The sequence below is a fragment of the Glycine max genome, chromosome 19 (genome assembly GCF_000004515.6).
Source record: "Glycine max cultivar Williams 82 chromosome 19, Glycine_max_v4.0, whole genome shotgun sequence".
Classification (NCBI taxonomy): Eukaryota; Viridiplantae; Streptophyta; class Magnoliopsida; order Fabales; family Fabaceae; genus Glycine; species Glycine max.
In genome coordinates, this window is record NC_038255.2 from 33,200,041 (window position 1) to 33,218,554 (window position 18,514).

Below are 18,514 nucleotides of genomic sequence, written 5' to 3' on the forward strand. Positions count from 1 at the left end.
CAAGGGTTTTTCAAAGGAAGTGTAAAAAACACCCTATTATAGTACCCAAAACACAAGAGACACTAAGATAAACTCAAACTAACTAAGAGAAAGTCTTAGAAATCAAGATTACCTTAGAGAAGCTATGAAAGAAAGGATTGAAGGATTTTTCTCCACCGAATCCTTGAGGTGGATTCTGAGGATTCCGCTCCGATTAAAACATCCCTCTTGGTGTGGTGGTTTGGCGGCAAGCAACGGCAGTTCGTGGTGGCCACCGGTGGTCATGGATGGTGGAGAAGAAGGTGTTAGGTTTTGGGTGAGCGTTTAGAGAGGACGAAAGTGAAAAAAAATCATTTTTACATGTTGAAGAATGTATTTATAATCTGCAGATCTCACTTAGCGAGCTCGTCTAGCTAAGCGGGAGTCCAATTTTGGCGCTAAGCGCGATAATTCTCGCTCAGTACAATTCCCTCTCTGGTTGGAATTTGCACTGAGCGTGACAATTCACGCTGAGCGCAATTTTTCTTGCGCTAAGTACAATAATTCTCGCTCAGCATAATTCCCTCTCGGGTTGAAATTGTGCTTCTCGCGCTAAGAGAGAGGTGAAAATTTATTATTTTGAAAATCTCAATGGTCAGACTGTGGGGACATGTGTTAAGAACCTACAGTCAAAAATTGAAGACGATCCAACGATTAAAGAATCCAGGATCACGGTTTTACCGGAATAGGTTTAGGTGAAATTTGAAATCTCATAATTTCAACTTAGGTCAATAAAACTCCACATAACTCAACATCCACATCAAGAAAATCATACATGACTAATTTACACCATACCTTAACTCATTCAAGTCAATCATATAATCAAATAACACGATAAATACAATTAAACATCGATTTATAATTAGCGACATTTTAGGGTGTTACATGATTAGTTGTGATTAGTTGTCTTTGAAATTTTGGAAGTTCTTTGAACAATTAGCACTTGGTAATCGATTACAACCTAAGTGTAACTGATTACAAAAGCCAATGTTGGTTCAAGAGGCTTATTTCTATTTTGGATGAGATTTTCAATTAAACCTATTACAAATTTTTCATAATCAACTAGATTGCTTCTCCCTTTAGAAGGAAGTCTCTATGATATCAATTTAATCAATTACAGCTCATGTTTCATTGCTTCTAAAGTTTCACTGTGGGCTCTGTAAGATTGATTTAATCGATTACAAGGTATTTTAATCAATTATATTGTTCAATTGAAAACCCAGGTCTGCAAAAACGATTTAATCGATTACAAGAAGACCAAGTCAACTAAAACTGTTAACTAACATACTTTTTATACATAACTAACCCACCATTGAGTCAACAAGCTTCCAAATTGTTTTTTAATTTTGGGACTAGTTGAAGGGAAGCTATCAAGAAGGTTTTCATGCTAAGGTGATAGGGATCAACAAGATTATCATCCTTGATCAAGAAGATTGAAGACAATGTTATGGCTTGTGTTCAACCAAGAGAAAATTTGATTTGAATCTTTAAGGATTTAGTTATCTCTTTCCTTTAACTCTCTTTTTGATTAAAAAGTGATTTTTGAAATAGGATTTTGCAGATACTTTGTTCTAGGGTTTAACAAAGGGTTTGTTTTTCACTCACGTTGTTGTAGGATTCAACAATGGGTTGAGTTTTGTCGTGTGTGGATGTGATTGTAACTAAAAAGGAATGTTAGTGGAAAGATTTGGCTAGGGATGTCAAGTCAAACTAGATGTAGGTTAGAAATGATTGGACCAATAAAAATTGCTTGAGTCATATATCTTTCTGTCTCAATCTCCTTTTACGTGTCGTGTAATATGAGTAATTGAATATTTCTTCAATTAATTTTGGATTTTGATATTGAATTAGGTTTTTCGAGGGTTTTTTCGTCTTATAACTATGATTAGGTGATTCCATTTGATTCAATTAATCCAATCTAAGAGGGTGGTAAAACAACTTTGAAAAGAGAAAAAGATTTCAATAACATTTATTCATCCCTACCCCACTCTAGATAGTTTTGCTTGGTCCAACATAAACATCAACAAGTGCATTAACTATAACAGTTTGAATCTCAATCATATTGTCTATAATAGGTAAAGGTAGCTTACATTTAAGTATTTAACATAAAAATATTAACGGATTTAAATAGAAGACTTAAAAGAGGAATTTTAAAAATTTCAAGGATCAAAGGCAATAAAATTATTTTTGGAGGACTAAAACCAAGACGAGTCAATATTTGGAGGACCAAAATCATATTTAACTTTTATAAATTAACATCCATACATGACACAAGTTATTACACTAAATATAAATCAATATTAGTGGCATGTATGCATTTTGAGATGGTATTCAAATAGTGTGCTTAAAAATGTTAGCTTTTAGTCTCTTATATTTTTTATTATTATATTATTTGTTATATTTTTCTCATTGTACATGGTTTATTTTAACCATTACACTATTTTAGCCATTAAACATTATACTTGGCTAGGTGAAAGGACACTTATTAGGCCTCATTTGGTTTTGATAAAACAAACAAAGGAAATAATTTTTTACATAGAAAGACTAAGTGTGTTTGTGTAGCAAATAGACGAATTAATCATAGTAAGATGACACTTATACACAATGATTTATTAAACACACCGTCTTTCATGTGTGTGTGTGTGTGTTTGCTTGTAGTGGTGAGCATACTCTTGTATAAGGGTGGACAAATGTACCCCCTTAGTCTGATAAACTCAATTTTAAAAATTTTATTTTTCATCCCCTATTTTATGTGTTTGAACCTCTTAACTCGTTCTCATGTAAGGGTAAACAAATAGCACCCTTATTTTAATAAAATCATAAGTATTTATCTTAAAATTTTATATCTTACATCTCTTATTTTTATGTGTTTGAACCCACTACCTATATTTATGTGTTAGATTTATTTATTTTTAAATAGATTGTCCTAACTAATCGTAGGTCCTAGATTTGCCATAGAAATATAGAGAACAACAATTCAAACTTATTCATCGAATGCTTGTGATACACTTATTATATAAGGTGACCTTAGATAACAACCATCACCAATAGTAGCATGAAAATAGGATCTAAAAATTTGAATTTAAATGTTGTTACAATATATTATGTCTTGTAGAGCTAAGAGGCTTTGTGAGGAGATTTGCATGTTGATGGCTGGAAGGAACATGAGAAACAATGAGTTCCTTCTTGTTGACTAAGTCTTGAACAAAGTGGAAATCAATGGCAAGATGTTTCATGTGCGTATGAAACAAAAGATTGGCATAGAGATATGTAGCTCCAGTATTGTCAAAATAAATATGTGGTTTGCCCAGAAGGTTTAGGTGAAGCTCCTTGAACAGTTCTCGTAACCAAAGAATTTCAATCGTGGTAGACCCAATGGTGCAATATTCTACCTCTGTGGATGATTTGGCAACTATTTTCTGCTTTAACAAGACCAGGAAATAGCACTAGGTCCTAGGTAAACAATGTATGTAGTAGTGGATTTCATGTCAGTAGAGTCTCCACCCCAGTCAGAGTCACAGAAGGCTCAGAGGTGAAGATCCAATGAATGGAGAAGATGAAGACCATAATCCAATGTAGACCTGAGGTATCGAAGGAGGCATTTTTTTGCTTGCATATGAAGTATGGTGGGATCATGCATATGCTGAGACAATTTGGGGACACAATAAGCAACATTAGGACGAGTCAAGGCTATGTATTAAAGAGACCCAACTAGGTGACGGTACTCATGCTCATCACAAGACGTTGTGTCATCATATTCGGCGATGTTAAACGAAGTGGACATAAGCGTGCATACTAGTTTGGCATCATGCATGCTGTGTTTGTGTAGCAGATCACAAATGTAATAGTGTTGAGTGAGGAGGAGGTTGTCTGGTGTAGGAACCAACTCAATGCCAAGAAAGTGACTTGTTAACCCAAGATCTTTGCAAGAGAACTTGTTGGCAAGTGAGAGCTTGAAGGAATTAATGAATTTTGGGTCATTACCTGTGAGAAAGAGGTCATCCACATATACAAGGAAGTAAGCCAACATTGAAGCATAATGATAAACAAACAATGACGTGTCAGATCTAGAGTTCGTGAATCCAATGCTAAACAAGAATTGTTTCAAAGCATGGAACTAGGCTCGGGGGGCTTGTTTAAGGTTGTATAGTGCTTTGTGAAGCTTGGACACATGATCAAGGAACTGTGGATGAATGAAGGCTTGTGGTTGAGTCATGTAGATGTCCTACTCAATAGTGCCATAAAGAAACACATTGTTAATATCTATTTGAAAAATAGGCCAGCGTTTAGAGAGAGCCACACACAGGACTAACTTGATTGTTTGTGTCTTCATGATAGGGCTATATGGGTCAGTGTAGTCAACTCCTGGTCGCTAATGAAACCCTTTGTCCATGACAGGGCCTTGTAATGAGCAAAAGAGCCATTTATGTTCCGCTTGATACGTACACCCATTTTTGCCAATTATATTAAAGTGTTGCTACTTAGGAACTAAGTTCCATGTTCTATTTGCAGTGAATTCTTCAAACATGGCAGCTTTCCATTTGGGGACTTTAAGAGCTTAAGTGAGGCAAGAGGGTTCAATTGGTTGTCATATTGGGTATTTGGTTGCTGTGTTGATTTATTTGGGTTTGAAAATCCCATTTTTAGAATGTGTAACCATGGGATGGGTTGAAGGAGATGGCAATTCTTTAACAAGAAAAAGATTATCAGAAGAAAAGGTATGCAAGTTGCATTTGGTAGGCTCATGAGTGGTGTGAATAGAAGGCACAAGTTGTTAGGAAGGTAAGACTTTCGAATTTGGTTGGATAATGGGAGGACTAGTAAATGTTGGTAGTGAGGGAGTTGTTAGGGTTTTATTTCACATTAAATTCAACTTATAGGTCAAGTGTAACCCAATCATGATGTAGTAACTGAACTATTGTCCAGGTCGTCTCCCAAAGGAATAAAGGAGGGATTTCATGTAATTATTTAACTAAGAATTAGGTTTTTTTATTTTTGTTTTGTGATTTTTAAAAAATAAATAACATAAAATAAATTACAATAAAAATTAAATGTCAGTAAAACAATTAAGTAAAGATAGAAATACTAGACTTGAATGGTGATGCCGATCTTGATGAATGAATGTATAGGTTTGGACTTGGAATTCACTTGATCCACTATAACTTCACAATTCTCTACTCATCTCTCTTGATCATCCCTAATTCACTAATGTATTCTATCTCAACTCCTGCATGGTCGCAGATTCTAAACTTCTTGCCCGATACTCAATCCTTTGGACATACCGACACAAGCAATCATCATTAATGGTAGAGAATTAGAAAGGCTTAACCAAGATTATTCTATCCCTAGAGATAATCTTAATTAAGTTCTTGATTCATGTTCGGGTTTTAACAAGGCTCACCAAAGCACAAGTCAATTCCTGAATCCATCTATACGATGACCAATCAAATAAAAGCATCAAGTACAAAGACAAATAAAGAACTCAAGATGAAGTATTGAATTTATATAATAAAAGGAAAACAAGGATCATCCTTTCCCCTCCTAGGTGGAAGGAATTTCTCTTATAAAAATAATTCAATGAAACCTAGAGTGTATAATGGAATAATGAGGCGTCTAGTAGGTGGAAGTCTAAAATATAATTGTAAGAACTGTTTGGAACTTCTACTCTGTTACAATGAATGTCTAGTCTTCTGTTTATAGAATTGTAGTTAGGTTTAATTAAAGAGATAATCACAAGAAATTTCGAACAAATAATATCTTTAATTAATTCAAGTAATTATCTTCTTCTTCAGCTGATTTATCCTTGAACAATAATTTTGCTCTTGATTTTTCTAACTTTTATCTTCAATTTCTACAATTTCTCCTTCCATAACTTTTTACTGATTTTGTGCCTCTAGAGCTCTGGCGCTTAAGCAGGAGATTGCAGAATCACCTATTTTTTTTAGAAAAAAAAACTATAAAAAATTCATTAAAAATAACTAAAACATAAAATTCTACCTAAGACAAAGTAGAAACTGAATTTAAAGCTAATTTGATTCAAAGCAAGGCCTAAATTTAACTAAAATGTCAAATAAACATCACAAAATGCATATGAAAATTTGATAAATTTAACGTTTATCAAGAGTGTAGTTCGAAATTTGAGTGTTGGTTGGGATAGCGTAAGTCATGTTGTGGAAGGATGAAATATAGGTGGGAGGTGATTTGGTTGGTTGAATTTGAAAAATAAGTAGGACCCAAGGGAGATGGAGTATTAATTGGTGAGAAAATAGAAATTGGATCATATATATGTAGGTGAGGTTGTTGTGCATTGGTTGGTGAGGAGAAAGACATTGGGATAGTTGTGTGGTTTTGAATTTGTTGTGCATGGGAGTTAACTGTTAAGTGGTGTAGTGTGGATAAGGGTGAGTGGTTGAGGATTACAAGAGTGATTGATGGAATTTAAGGCTTGGAATTTTGAATTAGCATTAGAAAATGAGGACAATTTGATGGAATAAGGAAAATTTGTTTTGACAAAATGAACATGATGGAAGGTGTATATCTTTTGTGAGGGTGGATGAAAATAGAGATAGACACTTTGTGTATTGCTATATCCAATAAAGACACATGATTGAGATTTTGATTGAAGTTTGTTTGTAGTGTATGGTGTAAGCCACGAAAAACACAAGCATCCAAAGACATGTAATTTTGAGTAGTTTGTAGGTTTCTAAAATAGAATTTCAAAAGGGTTTTTCATTTTGAGAACAGGTGAGGGCATACGATTTATTAAGTAAGTAGTAGTTTGTAAGGCATATGACCAAAAGGTAAGCAGTAGTGATGCATGATGAAGAAGGGTGCAGGAAGTTTCAACTAGGTGGTGATGTATACGTTTAGAGAGTCCATTGTGTTGGGGAATGTATAGAGGAGTGGTTAAGTGAGAAATTATGTGTTTCTGAAGAAAAGTTCTAAGTTAAATAAACTCGCCACCATTGTCATTGTATATGGTTTTAATTTTACAATCAAATTGGTCGACTAAGGATTTAAAGGTGGGAAAATTTAACGAGACATCGGATTTTAACTTAATTAGATATAACCATACATATTTAGAGAAGTGATCAATAAAAATAACATAATAAAAATTTCCATTTATTTATTCAACTAAGGTGGGACCCCATACATCAGAGAAAATTATTTCAAGAGGCCTAGTGCTAGACAAAGTTGAATTGAAAAAGGGAAGTTGATGATTTTTATTTGATAGACATCCTTATATATATATATATATATATATATTATTGGTAATTACATTTGATGTTTGATTATATTTGTTGTGTTATTTTATCCGTAATTATTTTCAAGGAGGTGAGTTTAGTTATTAAAAGGGTGTTAGTAATTAAAGCGTTAGTTTCTCAAAGAAGCCTCTTGAGAAAGTTTCTCAAAGAAGCCACGAGGAAGCTTCTTGAGGAAGCCTCTTAATGAAGCTTCTCAAGGAAGTTACATGAAACTTCCTCGGTAAAAATGTTTCCCAGCCTTAGTTAACCGTTGGAGCTTCTCGAAATTTGGTCTGCAGCTTCACAAAACACTTGTCCACGATGTGACCGTTGGGATCTTTGAGAAGATATCTGGAGTGTGCGCGACGTTTCCATTTCTGAGAGCATTGCTCGCTTGTGCGTTTTGAGCCTTGTAGTCCAAGTAGCTTAGGAAAAACGCCATTTTCTTCTCCTTCTTTCTTCCAAAACCATTTACAACGTTCCAAGCTTTTTATTCATCACTTACAGCCACCAGTAGCCACCATAAACCGCCATTGTTCTCCGTTGAAACCCCACGCCGAGAGGAACCCTTCAACTGAAGCGAAATCTTCCAACTTGCCTCGCGGTTTCGGTAGAGAACGAAACCCTAATTTGACCTTTTGTTTTCCTTCAAGGTAACCATGGCTCTACGCTTGTTTCTTGTTAGTTTCATCTTACCTTTGTATCATTTCTGAGTTTGGAAATTGCCATTGCATGTTTTACGCTTCCTTTGAAAAACCCTAGAGAAAGAGACTTTGTAAACGTTATCCTTTCATGAAATGCATGTTATTTTCATAACCTACACTAAACTCGGGTCACATTGGCATGGTCGGAATTTCCAAATGATGTCCCTTTGTAAAACCTGAAATGCTCTCAGCATTTTTATGTAGTGACGTGGGTGTTTGACCCAGAGCATTGTTATTAGCTTTGTTTTCTGAAATCCATATTAAGTCTCCTTTGTTTTGGTATGGTAGAGGATTGCGTGGAACCAACGAGCAGAGACGAAAAAAAGAAATCTCCAAGGGACGTGACGAGGAGCCTGCGGGTAGCTCACAATAGGTGAGGGGAGTTTTATTATAAAAATTTACCATTTTAACACCATAGTTAGGGTCAGGGAACCTAGCTATGAGGATAACTGTCTGTCCCAGTTGCATGCTGATTTTTCTTTTATAGAAAACGATGATTTTAACTTATGGGATGCGATAAATTTGTTATTGATATGCATGCTGGTTTTTCAAGAAAAACTATGTTTTGACGAATGGGATGTGATGTATATATATATATATATATATATATATATATATATATATATATATATATATATATATATATATATATATATATATTGTGATGAATGATATTGTTGTCTTTATTTGATTTGTGTTGTTTGAAGACCTGTGAGTGTGAATCTCAGGCATGAAAGAAATATATATGTGTGCGGAATGTGATTTATTGTTGATGTCGCTATTGAGGATTTTAATTGATATGTGGTGATATTGATAATTATGATGATATTGATTTGAGATGACGTTGTTAATAAAGATCATGTCAACATGAATTGATGTTATTGTTGATGATTATGTGAATATGAAATGAGGTTGTTGTTGTTGATAACGTCATTGAGACGAGATGATGTCTATGTTAAGAATGATATGGAAATGAAATGTTGATTGATGTTGGAAATGCATTGGCATGTGGATGTTGTGTATGTTCGTGGGGGGCAAAGTGCACTGACCTTCCATGGTCTTTAGCACTTGCTTTGGGCCACGTTCATACATTGGATTTTGTGTATGATCGTGGGGGGTGAAGTGCACTGACCTTCCATGGTCTTTGGCACTTGCTTTGGGCCACATTCATACGTCGTATGTAGTGTACGTTCATGGGGGGTGGAGTGCACTGACCTTGTCGGATGGCCCAGACGTGGGTGACAAGCGTGGTTAAAGAATCTAAGTATTTTTGAGGGGATGCTTAGGCGCTTTAATTGGTCCATGGTCTTTGGAACTTGCTTTTGGCCATGTTCATAGCTCATACGACACAGGAAATAGAGTAATTGTGGCAGAGTGTACTTGGTACTGAGGGGGAGTGTCACCTAGTAGGGAACTCCTTTGGGCCCCCAAGCTAATCACCTATGGGGGGGAAATTACGTGTACAACTGGGTGGTCTCGATGAACTCTGCATTGTTCCCTAAGTGAGAGTGTCGTGTGGACACGCTTAGGCTATTTCCTGAGATTTGGTTGTTGGTACGTAGCACATTGCATCTGAGAGTTGATTCAGGTACATGCATCATTCTGTGCAGTCTTAATTGGATCCATGGATGGATGATGAGTAATTGTTGAATGTGGATGATGAACAATTGTTGGATGTAAGTGTCGAATAATGAATGTTGTGTAAGCTCATAATGTTTGCCTATGTTTCTTGCTAATTGTGGTTATTTGGAATTGGTATTGGTTCTTTTTATAATGAACTCACCCTTGCAATTTTGTATCGTGTGGTTGATACCTGTGATGATCCCGAACATTGTTCGTGGGAGCAGAATGACAGCAACAGGGTACAGGGAGTAAGATTCTGGTGAGGAGCCGCTAAGCCGACGTGATGGCATTGACATTATTTTGGGAGAGAGTTATGTTTTGTAATCAACTCCTCCGTGGTTGGCTTTCAAGTTTTATTTTGTTAAGTTAAAGATGTAAACTTGGATTTTAATTATATTTATGAACAGATTTAATTTCCGTTGTGTGTATGACGTGTACCGAGTTACTGTTCTTATATAATTATGTATTCATTTAAGTATTGGCGTGTTGTTGGGTGAATGTATGTCGAGACAAAAATTACTTTATAATTACTTTATTTTCATAAGTAAATTAAGGGAGTTTTTATAAAAAAAAAAAAATTGAAATTATCGCATATTGGAGTGTTGATATTGTAGCGACGAGGCGGGTCGTTACACTGAACATGTGAGAGACTTTGGAACAAAGTTGGAGGGAAGGATTTGCTTGAGTATTTGAAGGTGAGGATCACCAAGATGATGGTGCCACAATTTTATTGACGAATGACTATGGACATGATGAAGTTGTGCAGAAGATGGAGTAAATTGAAACTTGTACACCTAATCTTCAGTCTTTTCTTGCAAAAGAATCACTCCTATTGTTAGGCTCTTTATCTCAAAATGCCAAGGGAAAAGTTAAATAGACAGAGTTAGTTTTGCATAGCGGAGAAGCTGAGATAAGATTTTGAGTTATAGAATAGAGCCAAAATGTTTAATGGAAAGACCCTTACCAATGGCAACATGAAGTTGATCTAGACCAGTGTAGTCGCTAGAAATGGAGAGACGATTGATATAGTTGGTTACATGGTGAGAGGCTCCTGAGTCAAGAAGCCAAGAAGTGTCAGCCTGATCTTCATGACTAATAAGATTCGCCTGATGACGAGGATGCTCAGCTAGATGACCATGAAGGCGATAGCATGTTTTTGCTATGTGACCTTTGCAATCACAATATTGACAAATAGTAGTCAGGCATTTAGAGCTCTAACTGGTGTCTCATGAAAAATTATTGTGATTTGACGAATTGGGAGGAGGAGGTTGATATATTTTGCCTCAATTGGAGCCTTGGGGACGTGTCGTGTAGTTGGTAGTTGTAGGAAAAGATTGTTGCTGGCGTTCATCACGCTGCAAAAATATTTCAAAATCGACTAGCTTGTCAAACATTTCATCAAACATTAAAGGAGTGTCTCAAGTGCGAATTGAAGTTGTGAATTCGCGAAACACTGGCCCTAGGCCATTAAGAGCAGTAATAACAAGATCATGGTCATCAATGTACGAGACTGATTGGCATAGTGTTTGTTTAGTCTTGTCCAATAAGTAGTAGAGGACGTGGCAGAGGTCATGACAATTTGAGTGTGAGAACCGCAGGAACCAAGAAAAGTAAGAAACACATAGTGATCTTGGCATTTCCACCGATTGTAAGTAGGATTGACAATGGCGATATCTCCATCACCAACAGTCGGAGGGGGGCAAGAGATGTCCCTAGTGACGTATCCGTAAAGGTCATAGGCTTGGAGTAGATGGGTGATTTGGGTGCGCCAGATGTGGTGATTTTTGGAGCTGAGTTTGATGAGAAGGGTGATGGCAGTGGAAAGTTCCACAAGTGGGGTGGTGTTTGCGGAAGCCATGAGTAGGATCGAGAAAAATGTTGTTAAGCTATTGGAAAAACTAATACCATATAAAAATATAGTGAACAACAATTCAAACTTATTCATTTGATGCTTGTGATACACTTATTATATAGATTGAGCTTATATAACAACCATCACCAATAGTAGCATGAAAATAGGATCTAGAAATTTGAATTTAAATGTTGTTACAATATAAGATAAAGTGAATTGTAATTGATAAAGTGAATCTTAATTGAAAATGCCAACAATATGGTCTTAATATGTTTCATGAACTACATCATATGAAAAGTCCTGAAAAGTTATGAGGCACAAAATAAGCTTCATGAAAAGTCAAAAGCCTTGCTCACCTATGTTAATCAAATGGCCTCAATAACTTAAGATAAGGGTGGATTCAGTTGTTTCAAATCATTTTATGCCCATCTTCTAATCCCAATGTAATTAGTTATTTTTAAATATATTCAATCATGTTCCATTTAATGAGAAAGAGAGTTTATATTTTTCCAAATCCTAACTTTGCATACTTCACATATATAAGTAATAATGCTAATTATAAAAGCAATAAAGCAATTTAAATAGTAACGGTTAGAAAAGAGTGCACTAGTGATTTATATGCTGGTTTGATCAATCTCAATCTACAACCAATATTTAAGACGCAACTTGAGATTTTTCACTAAGAATAGCAATTACAGGAGAAAAAAAGTTGATCATGTTTACACCTTCAACACCTCATAAAGACACCCTTCTTTGAACCTTACACTTAACCATTGAGTCAGTGAATTACAAAAGCAAATTGATTATGTATGCATCTTTAACAAATCCTTAAGGACATCCCTCTCTAAGCCCTAAACCCAACCCTAGAGATCACACATCTTAGTGAATTTGACAAAGAATGCAACAAGTTGATTATGTCTACACCTTTACAACCTAACAAGGATACCCTCCCCCCTCCCCTTGTATTCTTAGACATAAACCGCCAAGTTCTCAAACCCATGAGTAACAACTTTGCTAACAATCACTCTCAATAGTGAGAATACAACTGAATTAAGATCTAACACTATCTCTTTCTCAACTTAGACACAAATCAATGCTATCGACACTTAATTTCTCTAATTTTTTATATGCTTGGATACTAAACTTCTATCGAGCTTTTATAGTTCATGTCTGGTGCACCTTTCTCTTAGAAAGAGGCTCATATTTATACTTTTCAAGAGATATGGATTTGAGCTTTTTAGAAGAAAGATTTTATTTAAAAATGTGCTTTATCTCTCTTTTTTAATAAGCTACTTGATCAAATTTACTTTCCATATTTGCAATCCAAATATTATGTTTAATTTAGATTTTTTTTTTTTTAATTATGCATAAAACCTTTAATTTGGGGCTCACAAACTCATGGGACTCGAGTTTGCTAGGCTAGACTCAAGTTTGGATCTCCTAAACTTGAGTATGCCATTCTAGACTCAAGTCTAGGCTGCTTGGACGTTAGTTTGTCATTCCATATTCAAATCTTTTAGCCTATTTGGCCTAAATTAAAGCTTTCAAGGTTCCTAGTTCAATTTCTTGTAAAAACCTTTGTTTAGTTAGTTTATTATTGACCTAGATTAATTCTTAAAGCCTTAGATGAACCATTGATGTTTGTCCTAACTTATACTTGAAGAGTCTACAAGATATACCTAAGCCTCAGACTTTTGGTCTTCAATCTTTAGTCTTAAACCTAGACTTCATTAGTTTCTTTCTTCTATATTTGGCTTTAACTTGTCTGGTATTGAGGGTACTTCATTTGTTGGCATTGTCTTCATCAAAACTTCATCGGATAATTAACTTGAATGGTTGGAAGTAGAGAGCACTACTACAATAAAGCGTTTTAAAGTTGGTTATTGGGCGCATTTCATGACGGTTTTGAACCGTCTTTGAGGCCGCCTTTTCACGATGGTTTTGAATTGACTTAGAATCTTGGATTCTATATCAGTTTGCATAAAAACCGTCTTAGAATATCTTTTTTTTTCTTTTCAAAATGTAAAAGAAATTGAAGATTTAAAAGCAGTTTTTTATAAAACAGACTTAAAAATCCTTCAAAACCAATGCCAATCAAAACTAATTACATCACAATTTATTAGGCAAATAAGACCACTATTTCACTATCCTTCATTTCAATGACTAGGGAATAGCAGTGGCAATCAAATCAATACTTAGTTGTGCATAATCATAGCATGCAAGCCAACAAGAGAAAAATGGCATTCAAATATATTCACTACTTATTCATACACTATTTAATCAATGATAAAAAAACCAAAATTTTCACTACTTACAATATGCTTTCCCAACTCCCCCAAATGGCAAAGTATCAACCACAAGCTGCACGAGGTAAAGGAAATTATACACATGATTATTAATTCAAAAAAAGAAAAAAAGAAATATTGATTAACAATGTTATATTCATATCTATAGATATCATAATCTATGACCAAGTCATCTAGCACAGTTTGAAGAAATTCATCAAATTCAATACGAATCAACAGAAGCAGAGACGAGATTATTGCTCACATATACATGCACCACACACATTTAAAAAGGTACCTCTTTTTTTTTATCACCCCATTAGAGATACTCAAATACATATATACATTTAAACTTTATTTTCTTAATATTAACTAAAAATTATCTATCCATTTAAGTTTAAATGTATCTTTTAAAAATGAATTCATCTTTCATGGCAACAAACTGTCAGCAACCCAAACCTTGAAGCTCATTAGGACCTTAATCTTGTTCAGCAATAAGAATCATATAATATAAAGGCACGCGCAAACTCATGCATTCATGGAAAATATTTAATGTTCTCCAGGCAAGTCTTCAAATTGTATGTGACGACAGAGGGTTAATTACTTGCAATTCTTACATTCATGTTAGTGAGAGTAAGAGTTATGAGGTGACTAAGGTTGAAGTCGAACCTAACATTCTTCATCATACATGTAATGTTAGGTCCTTTTTATTAACCTTTTCTACTTATGTTAATAAGATATAAGATGATTATCAATTTATTATCTGGCTATCTGCTAAGGAAGTTATCCTTAATGGAAAGGATTGGGAGAGGTTTTGAGCTATTAATTTCCATGTTAGTGGCCTCTGACGATTTGGTGATCTATTAAGACAAGCTAGACAAGACTAGTCAAGTCTAGAACAAATACTAGTATATATCCTCATTAATTAGTTTTATAATATTAAAAAAACCAAGGAATAAAAAAACCAATGCTAATAAATAAGTGATACTCTCATTAATATCTTTACTCGGCTTACCACATGTACGTGTTTAGTTTTATAATAAATGCTTAATACTAGCTTACTAATTACTCCCTCTTTTTTTTTTAGATCTATAATTACTCCCTCTGATATTCTAAAAACTTTGATGGTTTAAGGTTTTGGGCTTTTGGCACATAAGAAATAATAAACTAAGATAAATTTAGACTAAAACACTCTAAGCATAAAAAAATGTAGACTAAAACACTCTTAATTATTGTTTTCTTTTTTTCTTAATTATTGACATTTTAAACTCAATTCTAGCTTTAAAGTCAAATGAGAATCGACACTTTGCCGCATAAGCACACTCTTTGATGGGCTAGCTGGTATATATTTGGGACCAGTATAATTCATTAGTGTAGGTATTCCTTTAATAAAGGAGGTATTTATTTACAATACAAATATACTATTAAGAATTAAGACTCCATTAGTAGCTACCTAGAGAAATTAATTAAATATAATTAATTTATATTTAAGGGTATATCTTAAAAAATGCTTAATTTTATCTTGAGTTTCTATAACAGCCAAAGCAAGTTTTTAAATAAAATAATATTTAAAAGTTTATTGTTGAGAACTTTTTAAATTACAAACGCTTGCATGTTTCCACTTTATTTTATAACTATTTATCTAATTAACAATTTGAGGAATATGACTCACTCTCAACCATTTACTATCGTTCAAAAATGAAAGAGTCAATTCAGCTTCATGCACACCATCTGATGAATATGACTTACTCTCAACAACCTAAATTCATATATAGAGAAGAAATAAATTTCTTATAAAATAATGACAACACAAAGGAATATCTTACAAATTGTAATAAAAAATAGTTTGGCGAGAAATATACCCAAACCATGGATAAAAGGAGTGACTCTTAATATTATACTATATCCGAGGAAAATAGATGCTCTTACCTAAAGCACAAGCCTGTGTAACGTACTACAATTTTAAGGTATAGCTTAAGTAAATAAGGTCGTGCTTGTGCATATAGAGTATACTCTATCATTCCACTGGTTGGTTCTCTAATAATCTATTAACATTTAAATTTTAACCACTGTGTTAGTCATAGAAAATCAGAAAATCTCCAACAAATTGCAATCTTATAACAGCTTATATTTAAATGAGTCTGAACATCAAACTTTACTTTACAGATTGCACTGATGAAGCACTTGCCAATTAATATATCAACTCAAGCATTGCAGTCATTTTCTGGTTACACTCTATGAATACCTTTGGCACTTATTGACATAATTTGTTCTAGATACCACAGATTTAGTAACAAACTCTAAAACAAATTTTTTCTAAACTTTCATGTATAAATTTTTAGAAATGAATCTTCTTAAGTTTATCAGTCATAAATTGATACATTAAAAATGAATTAATCCACGTGATGATCGTAAAATTTATGTTTTATGATATTTTTATATAAAATTATTTTTAAGCGTATCGTATAATCATCCGAACATGTTATTGTGAACTCTTTTAGAATTCAAATTAGTTTTTAAATAAGTATGATTTTATTCATACAAACACACTACTACAAATAAAGTTTTTTAAGTCGGTTCTGAAGGGCATTTTACGACGGTTTTGAACCGTCATAGCACACAGTGTTGTAAAATGGACCAACCTCTACAACGATGGTTTTTGAACCGTCTTTAAAGACTGGTTTTTCTAAGACGGTTCTGAAAATAACCATCTTAAAATGTATTGTTTATTTAAGGCGGTTCTCAACTACTAACCGTTATAATAGGCCAACTTTCTAAGACGATTTTTGCTAAAACCGTCTTAGAAAGTGAAACTTACTAAGACGGTTTTGCCTGTAACCGTCTTAATATGTCATTTGTTTTGAAGGCTTTCTAAGACGGTTTTGCCTGCAACCGTCTTAGTATGTCTCAATTATTAAGACGGTTTACGTCGTAACAGTCTTAATATGTCTATTATTTTGAAGGCTTTATAAGACGGTTTTGGCTGAGACCGTCTTAGAAAGTGAGACATACTAAGACGGTTTAGGTTGAGACCGTCTTAGTATGTCCTTTATTTGTAACAGTTTCTAAGGCGATTATTCTTAAAACCGTTTTAGAAAGTTATGCATACTAAGACGGTTTTCCAACAACCGTCTTAGAATAGTTCATTTTTTTTTTAATTTTTTTGGTGCGGCTTTAATTTTTTTGGTGCGGCTTTAATTTTTTCTTAATCGTTTTTGTGCTGCCTTAGTGGGAATAGTTTACCATTACTCTACAAAGAGAATGACATCTCCCTTCTAACATCTGAATGAACTTGTACATGATTTTTATTTAAGTTAAATCTTCTTATCATTTATGGGCCAGCTCTTACGTCTATATTTGGATTGGCAATAAAGAATGGAACAAAAAGGATCAAATATAATGAGTCAGAATGTATTAGAATAAAGCGAAATAAAAATATCATTATATAGTTTGGATGTTTTGTAATGACATCATTTTGGAAAAAGGAAATAATGGAATGAAGTTATAATACTTTATTGGCTAAATTAGTGGCTTTTGGATGACAAATACTATCCAGAAGAAGTTCAAGGTTTCTTCCACCCAGCTTTTGTATCAATCAAGTCCATATCAAGCAGCAACTCTGTTAATCTCTGGTCCATATCTGGATAAACTTATGACCAACCAAAATGTATTTGGTTTCAAGTGTACAACACAAGTGACGGTAACTTGGTAAGAGGTAAATAGTGTTCCCAAGTTCCAACTCTTATTTATTTTTATTTTTTTAATGTGTTCTCAATTATTTCTTTCTGCATTTTTCATCTCTGTCAATTTCAGTACGTTCCTTGTTATTGGAAAGACATCTCCAGTCGCCTATCATTTATTGCAGATCATATCAACCATTCTATTTCTGGAAAAATCTAGCTCCTCATCATGTATTCTATCTATTAAAGAATTGGTAAAGTTTAATACATGTATTCTATCTATTAAATCAATATTTTTATAAATATATCTATAATTATAGACACAATTCACCTTAAACCTATACCTACCTATAAGTTAAAATAAATCCATCATATTCAATTGTTTTTTGATGATGGGGTTTCTTGTTTTCAACCAAGCCACTACAACCTTTTCTAACAAAGCTGAATCCCACTCACTACTCAACCTCCTATTTAAGCTATACTCTCTAAATAGTAACTAACTGCTATTATTTGGAAATCTCTAGGCTACATATCAAGCAACAATGTAATAAATGAGGACATAAGTTTCAGAATCACATACATACCTCGAAATAGGCTACTAACTAAAGCTTTGCTTGCGGTCACACTGCAGATGAATGGATGAGTGAAGAAACTTGTCCCATAGAAACCTTAACTATGAGTGAAGAAACTACAGCTAGAAAAAAAAAAAGAAATGAAATTTAGATTTCAGAAAAACAGTATTATCAGAAAAATCCACCAGTAATCTAACATTCATTTGTTATTGCCTTAACTTTAAGCATATTGCAACCATGTCCTTTGACTTTTCCAAGAATTTTGGTTACTTTTTTTTTGGAACAAAAAGAAAAGGGTTTCATTTCTAACTTTCTAATGGATGCAACACATCTTATATTATATGATTTGAACTATCCGCACAATTCAGCTACACCAGTAACTGAATAACAAGGAATCAATGATTGTTGAGTAATACACATTAACGTACTCTTCAATTACTATGATAAAAAGTAATGGCCTACCTAAACAAAATAGTCACACCTTGATATTTGAAAAACTACCCAAAGACAAGAAAATTGCGCTTTAACACTAGCAA